Consider the following 15,230-nt stretch of genomic DNA (forward strand, 5'->3'; position numbering starts at 1 on the left):
GATTAATTATTGCTTCTTAAAATGACAAAGCTATATTTCAAAGTATTGAGTGCAAGAAGGAAACTTAGCGGTTGTCACTAAGATCTCCTTGTCTGCTTTAATAGTGATAATTTAATTTTATAAATTTTTTATTGAAAAAATTATTACAAAATCCGTTTCAGAAAGGGTTGGTTATACTAATTTCATCCTGAATAGGTGTGTCTAGTATGGGCTTGCTAAATCTTGGTCCATGATGATATCTTTACATATCAACAGTTGGATATATTCTTTAAACGGGTAGATAGCTTTCATCTGACCGGTTGTTATGTAAGTAGTATAAAAATTGCTGCTTAGTCCCCAAATTAATGTCAGTTATTATGGTGATATTGCAAGTAAATCTCAACACTGTGTACGTTAATCTACCATCGGTCTCATTTGAAGGTTTGATTACTTTTTTCCTTGGACAGTAAGATCTTATATGTGATAATGTAATGGTTTGTTGGAAAGTGAGTTTCTCGGTGACATTATATTAATCCTCAATAATTCTGTTGTTCAGACTTCAGTCAGTAGCAATAGCCAAATAAATCATATCATAATCACTCCCATAATTCCCATTTCAATGTTTCATGAGGTGCAAACAAATGAACAAAGTCCTTTCCAATGTTATTAACGAGCTTATTCACGGTGAACAGGTGCTCTCCTTCCTCAGCAAGTTTCCTATAGCACATTGGTGGACTTTATTATCAAAATGGGTTATTTCGTAAAACTAATTACTAAAGAGGTGTTTTATAAAATTATTTATCCGTTATGTGTGATGTTTTGTCATGTAGGATGCAGGAGGCATTGTTTGAATGACACTTTCTGTTTTGTCAGCACAGGAGGTGCTATCCTGTGTGTAACCAAATATTTGGTAGTTAACGTGCGTCGGTCAAGTTGTTAATTCAAGTGATGCCTTCTTCCTAAATGACAAATAAAAAACGCAAGACATTACTCAAAGTGACGTCTAATAAATTTTAATTGACAAAAATCATTCTTGTAGGTAAATAGTTTTCTGAGACACCCATATTGATAAATAATTTTACCAAACTACCTATTTTGGTAAAAAAAAAAAAGTCCCATTGGTGGAACATTACGTTCTGAATTTCTTAAATTAACAGGTAAAAGCATTGGCAGGTTTCTTTCCGAGGGGAGAAATCATGTTTGAAAATTAAAATCATAATAGATGTTCCTAGTTTAGTAGGACTAATAGCTAGGTTTTGATTTTGATTTCTTGATTAGCAGAAAATAGAGCAACCCGTGTTTCCTTAGGATGCAAAGTGCGTGAAGTTAACATTTTTCATGTTAATTCTTTACCCTGAAAACTTTTGCTAAATGAATTTCTTCGAAATTGCAAGCAATTTTCTTTTCATTTTTAATGTCTTTTTTACTCTTCCTTTTCTTGCATTGAATTTTCAGTTGGTGTTTGCCCTATTGGGGTTAGGGAGGAATTAGAGCAAGCACGAGTTCCCATGCTCAACCTTGTTGCTCTCACCATCAATCCACTGTCAGCTTTAAAATATAAAGACTCCTAGAATAATCATTCATCAACCCCATGTGATTGCAGACAAAAGTTTATGTTTAGTGATGCTTAATCTTGTCCTACATGTTTATACATATACTTTTTTTGATGAAAGTGATACAAAAGTTAGACAATTACACTTCTTAATTGCATTAGAAAAATATCTCTATATTGACGGATATTGTACATAATCCTATTGTAAGCTCTTAAATTTGATGGTTTTATCACATGAACCGCTATTTTAGTTAAAATCAATTTATAAATCCGTTTCATTTATTTATTTACTTTGAATTGGTTTTGAAATCACCCAAGGCACGGACAAACCGAACTCAACAACGTCACAAACTTATATTATGGAAGTGTTTGTGGGCATTGCTCTAGTTTTCTGTTATTGGTGGTCTGGCAAGGGATAATGTGGTGCTTTGGGCCATGAAGATGAGATTGAGAAGACAGTACCAGGGAAATTGATTACTCTTATGTGAAGAGTCTCTTGATTGTTTAGGTATTATATCTATAAATTTGGCCAATCTGTATTGAGATCAAATGGTTTACAATAAGAAAGTATATTGATTGCAATATGTTTTTATCAAACTCAAGTCCTTTGCACGTACCCTTATATTGTAATTGTTGTAGTAATTCTGATCCATTTTTGAATAAGTCAGTTAGCTTTCAATTTTTAGAAAGTTAGCTAATTAGTTAGTAGTTTATTGTTAAAAACAGAAAGTAAAGTGTTGAGTTGTAATTTTGATTTTATCATTTTAGTCTTTAACAATGATGAGGGCGAGCCCTGGTGCAGCGGTAAAGTTGTGCCTTGGTGACTTGTTGGTCATGGGCTCGAATCCGGAAACAGCCTCTTTGCATATGCAAGGGTAAGGCTGCGTACAATATCCCTCCCTCATACCTTCGCATAGCGAAGAGCCTCTGGGCAATGGAGTACGTTAGTAGTCTTTAACAATGATGTATAAATACAGTTAATCATTCAATAAGATAGTTGAATCAGTTCACACATTAAGAAAGGAACCAATTGTGATCAAAACTCTCTCTCTAATCTCATACATTTTTCTCTTTTCCTACAAATGTATGTCAAGGAACTCATATGTTCTTGACACTAACAGTAATGAGACTACTTAGTCCCATCATATTCATAGTGCAAGTGGCTATATTGTTACTTTTAAGATCTCTTGTATTGATATTGTAAGTGCTTTCGCTGATGTTCTGCTATTTTTTATTTACATAATTTTTTTGCAGTTAAATTTAAGATTGATGAATTAAGAAGGCAATGGTGTAGTTTGAAGGTGTACTCTAGAAACATAGGGAGATACCTAAAAGATAATTGAAAGTTACCTTGGCAAATTTAATGCAGAAAATGGTTACCTTAGTAGCAGCTGCTATATGACATTTTGGTTTTCTATGATCTTCCCATTTTGCCGTTTATTAGTCACTCTTAGACAGTCATTTCTGTTTTTTGGCAATTCATACTTATCATGTTGTTTGCATTTCAATCAAATCTTAATGTACATTGGTAAAGTCCGTATGATTTTGGTGAAAATTTATTACATCCGACACTTCAAAATTATCACTCGGTTGTACCGTGTGCTGTCTGAAGTTAACAAGAACAATTACTCAAAATGAACTTTATATTAATACTTATTAATGTTTTGAGATATTATTAGTTATTATCATTTAAATTACTAACAGAAAGTCTTGATGGTAAATAATTATGAAGCAAAATATTAGTAATAAGGATCTAAGTGAACAGGAGGAACCAGTGTATTTATTCTACGGCAATTAGGAACAGATGAAAGTGTCTCCTTTGAGGAACTATGTAGCAGTTTGACCATTATTTAGGTATCCAGCAGAAAAGGATTAATTGCAATTTATAATAATATGGTTTACCTGTAACAAGCAGTCAAATTGGTGGCCACCATGATGGTGCCGGTTTCATCAAGTCCATGCTAGCATTCAACGTTTTCATGACGAAATAATTACTTAGTTATTAATGAAAAAATTAATGGTTAATATTTTAATACATGCATCATCTCAATATGTTGAGTTCTGTTTTTATAGCAAGCTATGCTATGTGAAAAGAATAAGTTTGAAAGAGAAAGAACATTGTGCTCATAAATTCTCATTATTCAACACTAACCATAAATATAAAAGGACTAGATATATAAAGTTAACGGGCTAAGCTAACAAACTACTAAGCCAACTATACAAGTAACAAAAAAGAACTAACAAACTATTAAGCCAGCTGTACAAAAACATAAAAACTAACAAAAAACAGAAAACAATTATGCTAGCTAATAGCTTGCTGTAAAAACAGAACTTAGCACCCCCCCTCAAGCTGGAATGTGAATGTCAAGCATTCCTAACTTGGAATGAATATGGTTGAAGAGATCAACATGTAAAGACTTGGTGAGAATATCTGTCAATTGCTCATGAGTTGAGATGGGAAGAAGATGAATCATACCAGATTGAACTTTATCTCTCACCACATGACAATCCATTTCTATATGTTTTATCCGTTCATGGAATACAGGATTTGCTACTATGTGCAGGGCAGCTTGATTATCACAATATAGAACAACTGGTTTAGGATGCTCAATATGAAGATCCTTTAATAAGAACAGTAAGCATTTTGCTTCATAAGATGCTTGAGCTAGAGCCCTATATTTAGCTTTTGAGGATGATCTAGACACAATGGATTTTTTCTTACTCTTCCAAGATATTAGGGAGGTACCTAAGAAGAAGCATAAATCTGTTATGGATCTTCGGGTGTCAGGACAAGCTCCCCAATCCGAGTCACTAAAGCCAGTTAAAGAAGTGGAAGATGAAGAGGAGAAAAATAGGCCTTTTCCAGCATTTTCTTTGAGATATTTTAGAGTATGTTGTGCAGCTTGCATATGGATATTTGCTGGAGATTGTAAATATTGGCTCAATCTTCCAACAACATAGCAAATATCATGCATTGTGTGAGTAAGATACAATAATCACCCCACAAGTCTTCTGTAAACAGTTGGATCAGAGAAAGGGACACCAGAGGATTTGTTAAGTTTTAGTGTGGGATCCATAGGTGTGGAACAGGGTTTGGCAGCAAGCAGGCCAATGTCTTGTAGGAGATCAAGACAATATTTTCTTTGATACAAGGGAATAATTGAGTTGGATCGGGCTACTTCAAAATCAAGGAAGTACTTGAGCATTCTAAGGTCTTTAATGCTGAATTTTGCATCCAGGGAGTGCTTCAATTGTTGGATTTCAGCAAGATCAGTGCCAGTAAGCACCAAATCATCAACATAAACAAGGATAATAGAAAGGCCAATGGGAGACCTTTTAGTGAAAAGAGAATAATCTACCTTGGATTGTTGGAATCCTTAATCAAGTAAGGTAGAAGTAAGCTAGGCATTCCATTGTCTGTTGGCTTGCTTTAAGCCATACAAAGATCTTTGCAACTTCCAAACTAGAGCTGGATGGTCAACTGTCAAGCTTGGTGGAACCTTCATTATATACCTTCTCATTCAAATCACCATGCAAAAAGGCAATGTTGACATCAAGTTGATGGAGATGCCAACCTTGAGAAGCAGCTAGTGATAACACAAGTCTTACTGTGGTCATTTTCACAACAGGACTGAAGGTTTCAATGTAGTCCAGACCAGCAGTTTGTGTAAAACCCTTGGTTACTAATCTAGCCTTGTGCTTGTCAATGGATCCATCAGCTTTGAACTTGACTTTGAAAACCCATTTGCATCCAATTGGATTTTTATTGGGAGGTAAAGGAGTAAGCTGCGAAGTGTTAGTCTTAATAAGAGAAGATAATTTAGATTGGATAGCCTATTTCCAACTTTCATGACATATAGCTTCCTTAAAACTAGTAGGTTTAGATTGTGAAGATACATTAAGTGTGAAATGTTTGTGATGGTGTGAAAGTTTGTGGTAAGAAATGTAGTTGGAAATAAGATACCTGATGGTAGAGGAAACTGGAGAGATTGAATTGTGAGTTGTTGCAGAAGTTAGAGAACAGTGGTAGTCTTTATGGTATGAAGGAGGTTGTTTCTATCCTTGTGATCTGTGGGGAGAGGATTGAGGTAAGGCTGATTGATGGTGTGGATCAAGTGGAGGGTTTGATATTGGTATCTCAGGTGGGGAAGGGTCTGGTGGATGAGGCATATCAAGCAGAAAATCATATGGAGATGATAGAGGAACAGGCTTAATAGGTTGTGTGGAGTCAGGAGATGATAGAGGAACAGGCTTAATAGGCTGTGTGGAGTCAGCAGATGGTGGTGAGTGACTATTCAAGTAAGGAAATATATTTTCATAAAAAAAACATCCCTGGAGACAAGAAGTTCTCTTGTTTTGAGATAAAAAAAGTAAATGACCTTTGACACCTGATCTTACACCTAGATAGACACATTTTTTTGCTCTGGCATCAAACTTCTTTCTGTTAGCCTTTAGTGTTGAGGGATAACATAAACATCCAAATACTCTTAAAGTGTTGATGAATGATGTGCAATTGAACAGAACCTCATGTGGAGATTTCTGATTTAGAAATTTAGTTAGCAATTTGTTTATTAGATGAACAGCCTATGAGATAGCTTGTGTCCAAAAAAATTTAGGCAAATTGGCATGAAAAAGTAATGCTCTAGCCACAACAACAAGGTGTTGGTGTTTTCTCTCTACAACCCCATTTTGTTGGGGTGTCTCCACACAAGAAGTTTGATGGAGAATACCTTGGAAACCATAGAAATTTTGCAAGGCAAATTCAGGGCCATTGTCTGATCTAATGCCTTTAACTTTGACAGAAAACTAAGTTCCAACCATAGATATAAACTGTTTAATATGGTTTGAAACTTCTGATTTTAATTTCAGAAAAATAATCCATGTGTATCTGCTTTTGTCATCAACAATGGTAAGAAAATATTTATAACCAAGCAATGAAGGGTGAGCATAAGGACCTCATACATCCATGTGCAACAAATCAAAACATTGTGAGGAAATAGTGATGCTGTCAGGAAAATGCAACCTTTTTTGTTTTGCAAAATGACAAGTCTCACAAGGGCTATAAGAGTTTGTACAATCAATGGAAGAGTACAATTTATTCATTTTGACAAAACTCTTGGGTTCTTGATAGTGGAGCTACTGATCATGTGTGTTTTTCCAAAACTAATTTTCAATGTCTCAAACAAATCAGACCCATACTTGTTAAACTACTTGATGGATCTCAAATTCAAACCAACTTGGTAGGAACCATACATTTTAGTGATCAATTTTACCTTACTGATGTTTTGTATATTCCTTCTTTCACATTTAATTTGATTTCAGTTTCAAAACTAATTGCCAACCTTCATTGTTGTCTAAACTTTCACCCTACTGGTTGTTCCATACAAGACAACTCCTCCTTGAAGACGATTGGAGCAGCTGAATTGAGAGCTAGCTTATATGTCCTATCTTCACCAACAACTCAGTTCTCCTATAATTGTAACATCAATACCATTCCTTCTAATAAATGCAATGTTTGGTATAATCATGAAGAGTAGCACAAATTATACCTGAATTACCATTCTTATGAGAACTAACGAACTGATTAATGGTGTGAGAGGGAGAGGCTTGAGAGGTTTGTTGCAATAAGGAAAGAAGAGCCTTATGTTGCTCTGGTGTGAAAGCTACAGATGAAGCATCTACAGATACCTTTTTCTGTCCTAGAGATTGTAGATCATCTTCAATTTCTTGATCATCCATAAAATACTGGTTGATAGCACCTCCTCTATGCAAGTGAGGAAGGTAACCATGTTTCTTGTAGCAAGTGTCTACCATATGACCTGATCTGTTACAATAAGTGCATATTTTTGTGCTTTTGCCTCTACCTATTCCTCTAGATGTATGGCCTCCATGACCTCTACCTCTGCCATAAGTACCATTGTTGGTATCCAATTGAGCGAAAACTCTAGAATCGTCAAATTAAAGAACCAATTGCCTTTCTTGTTGAATGAGGATAGAAAAAAATTTGTCTAAATCAGGGAGGGGGTCCATCATCATTATATTGGAACTAACTGTAGAGTATTGTTCATGGAGGCCCTTTAAGAATCTAATCACATAATCACCTTCTTTATAACTCTTAACAATAGGAATGAGTTCACGGGAACAAATAACAGCACAATGGCATGAAGGAATAGGGTGAAAGTGGTCCAATTCTTGGATTAAACCTTTCAATTTTGTAAAGTAAGTAGTGATATTAGCATCACCTTGTTTAAGTAGATAAATTTCTTCTTGTAAGTCACTGGTTCGAAATACATCTCCTTGATAATAACGTTTCTTAAGAGTATTCTAGATATCCGATGCATTCTCCATCCACATGATGGTTTGCAAGATTTCTAGATCAAGAGAATGATGAAGCCATGAAACCACAAAGGTATTACAATGATCCCATAGAGTGAAATTGGGATCATTAAGAGCAAAATGAGGCAAAGAACCATCCACAAATTTGACCTTTTTCTTGGTCTTCAAAGCAAGGAGCATAGCACGCGACCATGAGTGGTAATTTCTACCATTGAGAACCTGGGCAACAATTGCCACACCGGGATTCTCATTTGGATGAGTATAATAAGGATTCAGCAAGTTTGTAAGAGTTGCATTATTGACAACAACATTGTTCGCAATTGGCTCAACATTTTCAGCCATGATTAACCGAGGAAGAAACTTGAAAAATTGCGATTTAAGATCAAGAAAGTGCAACAACAACAATGGTTGCAAGAAGGATCAATCAAAGATCAAAGGAAAGATTTCAACTGATACCATGTGAAAAGAATAAGTTTGGAAGAGAAAGAGCATTGTGCTCATAAATTCTCATTATTCAACACTAACCAAAAATACAAAGGGACTAAATATATAAAACTAACTGGCTAAGCTAACAAACTACTAAACCAGTTATACAAGTAACACAAAGAAAAGAAGAAAACTAACAAACAACTAAGCCAGCTATAAAAAAACAGAAAAACTAACAGAAAACAGCTATGCTAACTAATAGTTTAATGTAAAAACAGAACTCAACACAATATATATTAAAACTGTCTAAACATGTGCCACATGTTGGCCGTACAGAATTTACTAATATATATTTTTTTCTTCTAATTCTCTCTTTTACTTTTTCTCTTTGTTTTTGTTTTGTAAAAAATCTTTGCATGAATCCCACCCTAGTTTATTATATATGTATATGAAATATCGATAATTGACTTTCTCATCAACTATTAAAATTACTTAGAAATTACTTACTTTATCCTCTAAGTTGAATTGTCCACACATAATTGACTTAATACTCATTGTTGATTCTTCAACTATAGGATACAAGCGTTTGAATTGTCGGTTCTATCGAATTAGAGTTGTATTTTGATTCTTATGGTTTTGTTTACTTTTGTTTTTATTCCTTTTCTTTATTTTCTGCTTTTTACTTTTAATTTACAAAACTGTAACCTTGTTTTTAATCAATTTCCTATATTTAAAGGACTTTACAGAAAACAGAAGGAAAAAAAACTGTTTTCAATGTTATTCTAAACAAATTTGTAAAAACAGGAAACAAAATGTTAGTCCCAGAAGCATTTTTTCCTCAAGCTTCAGATATGAATACATTTTATCATCTTATCCCCTAAGTCAAGCATATCTATTATTACACATATTATTTGTTTCAAATGAATGAAAAATTTATTTCCATTTAAATAGAATGACTTTTTTTTCCTCTTTCTTTTTGGTCATACGGCAAGACTACAATTTTGTACCGTACAAGGTTAATAACACCAACAAAATCATTATTATTATTATTGAAACTTACGTTTGTGTTCTCTTAGGCTTGCTCCATAATGACCCCTATGTATAATTTTAAGAAACTGCCACTCCTTTTCTGCCGTCATTGGTCCATATGCTTAGCCTAATTTGAAGGCCAATTAAATACTATGGACTTGTAGTAAGCAAACCACTTCATTTTCCACATTATAGCATAGATGTTGATTTACAATAAGAAAGAGAGAGAGAGAAAACAAAAAGAAACCTAATGACTTAATATTAGGAACAGGACAAAACTTAAATTGCATTGAAGGCAGTGGGATCACATTTGTAATTGGGCAATAACAATGATTTAGTAGATTGTCCCGTTTAGTCTTTCATGTGTAGCTGACTTGTTTCAATCTAGACTCAACTAATGAGAAAAAAAAATTCATTGCTATGTTTTTTCATATGGCCTTATGGGAAAATTAAAGTGCCACGCATGCATCTTAATAACATGTGAAGTATGGGGCTGTGAAGCTTCACTTAATTAGCATCATGTTGTGGTCCCATGTGTGGGGACTTGTCTTAAGTTTTTGCACAAAAGGGAAGGCCTATTCATTGGGATCATAACAAATGCAAACACTTACTATCTCACATGACAGCCATGCAATGTTAGGTAAAAATTGTAATAGCAATGTTGTGGCAAACGGATTCAATAATGGTGCGAAATTTTACACGATAAGCATTAATCTTCACTTAATTGTTGGGATAATTCAAAGGCACGTTTTTGAATTGTGTTTCTTCCTGGATTTTGCTGTTAATTATGTGTACAAATGTCTATGCATTGGAGAAGAGTAACCTAACTTGTTGAATTGCCATTAAAACATAGTATCCATCATAAATCGGTTCTCCTACTACGAATTAAATTATTAAAACTTAAACTATTAAATATAAAAAAATAATGCTATATCTTCATACAACTCTTCCTTTAAATCCTATTAGAGCATCTCCAAAGAAAATGTTTACATGGGTTACTTAACTCTAAGTAATATTACTTAATTTTTTCTACATAGGAACAAATTACATGAATTTGCTTATATATTATAAGACCTACAAAATTAAAATAAATAATTTATTCAAATAATCATACATAGTAGATGTTCTTACTTTTACTACTTTATAAAAAAAATATTAAATGAAAATACTACCTAAAAAAATATTAGATGAAAAAATACATTTAATAACTTGAAAATAAATAAACATTTAATACTTACCATATAAAGAGAATAGGATAATTAGTATTTAGTAAGATGATGTAATAAGAGGATTTAGAATTATTCATTTAAAAATAATTATAAATCCTCCTATAATGTCTTCTTACTTGTTTTGCATGATAAATATTGATTTTTTTTATATATTTTAATATATTAAATACATTTATTTTTATTTAATATTTCCTTTATAAATCATTAAAACATTTATAGAAAGATTTTTAAGAAGAAAAAAATGTTGAATAGCACGAAACCTTTTTCAACAAACATGCACAACTTATTTTTTGTCGAATAAGTTTCTAATATTTTTAAAGTTTAAAATTAATATTTATTTATAAAAAATAATATCGTGACACTACGCATTTCGTGTACTTTGTGCTGAAGCCTTTTGTATTATAACACTCCTATTGTAACATATCACATTACTCTTAATTAAAAACACATAGTTTTAAGATTTTGTTAACATTAACTTAGGGCTTTATTTGAACAAAAACAATTACCTACACTTGTGTAGAAATACTTACTTTTTAATATATAAAATCACATTTAATTAATTAAAATTAGTAGACAAAAACGATAATTTTATATTCCATCTTACAAGATATCTAAAGGATAAGTCTATGGAGATTTTGTATGGAAAATGGAACTTATACGTCTTTGTTAGTGGCTACATCCTTCTCAAAAGTACATAGGAATATCACGTTTCAACATTACTATTGCAGAAGCAATTACCCGTACCTACCTAGCTATATATGTCCGATTCAGCGTCAAAAGAGGAACAAAATTTTCAAATTCGTATTTAAACCCTTCTCCATTTTTCTTTTCTTTTTGGCTTCTTCCCACCATACAAAATAGAGAGAGAATGAAAAAGAAAGAGAGAGAAAAAAAAAAAAGAATTACTTGGGAGAACAGAAATCATGTGTGCATGCATTAATAAACGAAAAACTTTGGATGTCTTTATATTAAAAGAAGAAATTCTTATACCCTTTGAATATAAGACTTAATAATCGTATATGATATATAATTGTTTCTTTCTACAAATCCTTTCGTGTAAAGTTGAACCTTGAAAATTGAGGAAAGACTCTTTTGCTAATTAAACTTACTTTTCACTTAAGGTGACGTTTAGCATACTAAAGAAAAAATGGGATATATAAATTGGTATTCAAATAATTTTAATTTTTTAGCTAAACTATTATTTTAATTGAATCATCAAAATCCAAAGAGTAAAATCGGATGAAAAATCTTTCTCACATACATCTACATGATAGTTACATAAAAGTATTCCTAACACTTACACGAAAAAATCAAGATCTATTTTTGCATTCAAAATATACAACAATAATAAATAGAAAAAAATGGATTTGTGTATCCGGATGCTTGTTCTTGAATCAACAAAATTTTTCTTCAAACGGTGTGAAAATGTATCCACACCGAGATCAATCTTTATTATGAATTCTTTGATGAGTGAAACTCTAAAAAATAAATTCTCCTTTACTTTTCAGGTTTAAAACTAGACTTGAACTCTAGGGTTGTGTCTGGTGCATTTTGACTCAGGTGAATGATTCTATTTATAAGGTTAAGATATGGATTTGGACTTTTTTCAAAGAAAAACAAAAATTTTAAAATAATTTCATATCTCTCTACCTTTATAAAAATAAACATTATCTCGTATATTTCATTTTAAGAAGTTTTCTAATGTAAGACAAAAAATAATTCACACTTAATCACATGACTAATTATGATAACTAATCACATTCCTAATATGCAACAATAGAATATTATTCTTATTTTATGGACAACTTTCACGTTCATAAAATAATACTTCCTTCTTATATTAATTATATTCATGATGCTAACAAAAAATATAATAATATTTCACTAAAATATTTATTTGATTAAATTAAATTCTCTAATTTAATTATCAAATAAATTATTTTCTTTTGCAAGGATTCGAATACTTGTCTGTGTGTGACCTCGTAGGTTCAATACTAAACCGGTAGTAAATTAATTATGATTAATTTACTAATTAAGATAGACGTCTAGCAACACCCGGCGGATAACATGAAGTAATGTCTTTTACCTTCAACACCCAATGGATAACATGAAGTAATGTCTTTTACCTTCAACACCCGGTGGATAACATGAACCTCAAGGTTAACTTTATAGTATAGTATTATTGTCAAACTCTAATAAGCTAATACATTTGATCAATGAATGATTTAAGAAACTCTTTTCTTCTTTCATTCAATTGCTCTGACTAAGGTCTTAATTCTATTATAGAATTCAAATTCATTACATAGAGTTGATAGATTCCTTCTTGATTAATCATTAATTCTACAAGTATTTAATCATATCCACTATTCATTCAACTAGTGTCATAAAACATTAGGTGTTCGAAATTAAAATATAACAAATAACTTATTAATTACTATGATAATGTTAGGTCAAAGGAACCTAAATATTTTTTTCTTGAGAATTTTTTATTGACATTGGCAATGATGTGATGACATCCACATGTACATAATCTATATATGTAATTTAATAAATGAAATCTATTAATCTTTATCCAATAAAAATCATTACATATATATTGATATATTTAGATTATTGATGTCTTATTCACAATAATTTTACGATCAAGAACAATTTAGATTAAAATGATAAAAGACTTGTTTCTTATTATCATAATCTCTATCATGATAACAAATCTCTAATTTTAATTAAAGACTTGTTAAATTAATCTTTTAATAAAATAATAAATATAATAATAAAATGATAAACAATTCTTTATTAAAATTGATAACATGATAAATTAGATCTTAGACATACATATTTATTTCCAACACTATCTTCCACATTATACTGTCATCCTCTCGGCCTCCGTTACCATTACCACCTTGATCCTATGATTGTTCATGGATTCATTATTCAAATAATCATAATCATAATTGCTAAATAATCATATTATAAGTGGTTATTATAATCTAGTTTTATATAATTAGTTATATAATTGGATATATATTTATTTCTTTTGCTGAAGATATGACTGGGTATATATATTCATAACTGGTTGATGTGAGGATATTTTCTTAGACTAGTTCTAAAATAAATAACTTAGAATATTCATTCCAATATTACAAAAATATTACTATCTCACATATTAGATCGATTCTTTAGGAACCGTTGTTATGTTAAAACCTTTTTAACACTAGTGTTTATATAAACTTTTTTCTACTTTTGTTATTCTTAACACTATTAACAAATAACTTTGAGTCTCTATTGTTGATTTTAAGAATTCGGAACATATATAATTTCTTTTAATAAATTCCCAAAGTCAATAATATACAGCCCAACTAAAATATATGTACATATTAACTTCTTAAAAAAGGTAACTAATAAAATAAGATAAGATAAATGTAATTTAAATATATTTAGTGATAGGAAATTATTATAATTTTTACAGTTTTGTCTCAGAATCTAAAATAGTTTAACATGTCAATATATCAAAATAAACTTTAATTTTAAACAACTAAACTGGTTACTTATTTTTTAAATTTTAAATTTTAACTATCAATAACCATTCCATATTTATCTAATTTATATAATTTACAATAATATCCTTTTTAATCCTACCCTAACCCATTTTAACCTAATATAATGATGATTGATAATTATATTAGTTATATTTCTTAAGTTTTTAATTGAAATTGTTAATGAATATCATTGTGTATTGTTCAATTCAAATGTTATGAAATATGTTATTTCATTTCATTTTTAATTTTAAATATTCTATACTATGATCGGTATATATGAGTAATGAAATTTATAAATAAGGTTTAATTTTTTAATATTATAAAGTTATAAATATTGTGTTACTTTTTATTTAGCACGTTTTAGTATATTATATCAATAAAATAAAATAATATTATTAGTACAACCACAGTCGAATCATTTAAGAGTAAATATCTTCACTGGTTGAATATTAAAGGCCTTTCTCTATATTATTTTAAGGTCGGCCCTACGTAATAAAGAATATGAGTTTTGTTTTATTCATATATCATTATTTTAATAAAAAAAAAAACCATTTTAACTTGAGGTTGGAAATCCCTTAAGGGTAGGGTTATACGACCATATATTAAAAGCTCACAGCTATTATTGATATATACTTACACAATGGTGGAAGAAGATGCGTATTTGTAAGGCACTTCACACACACACACATATTCTACAAAGCTTATGTTTTCTTTTGTTTCTAGGTCATATACCACTCGGATCCACTGGTTTAGAGCTAATCCAACTAAGAAAATTTTACACAACAGAATTTTGTATACAATGAGTGATCACTGTTGATCTAAAAAAAATTTATATGAGAATTAAATATGTGTTTTTTTTCACTAAATAAATCATTCATACACATGTGAACACAATAAAATCTTATATCATTTTGTGAATACTTTAATTAAATTTCTGTTTTTTAATATATAATTATTGACATGTGCAACTAAATGCTGTCTTTATCTTCATTAATTAAAATGGCTCTCTTCCCTTATGTATGTGAAAGGAGTTTCCACATACTCAGAATAAAAATATAAATAAAAAATACTTGTACAATTTAATTTACGTCTTCAAGGATTCCAATTTCCAACTAAGAAAATATTTTTTTGGGGGGCAAT

Source organism: Glycine soja, chromosome 19 (assembly GCF_004193775.1).
Source record: "Glycine soja cultivar W05 chromosome 19, ASM419377v2, whole genome shotgun sequence".
Lineage (NCBI taxonomy): Eukaryota > Viridiplantae > Streptophyta > Magnoliopsida > Fabales > Fabaceae > Glycine > Glycine soja.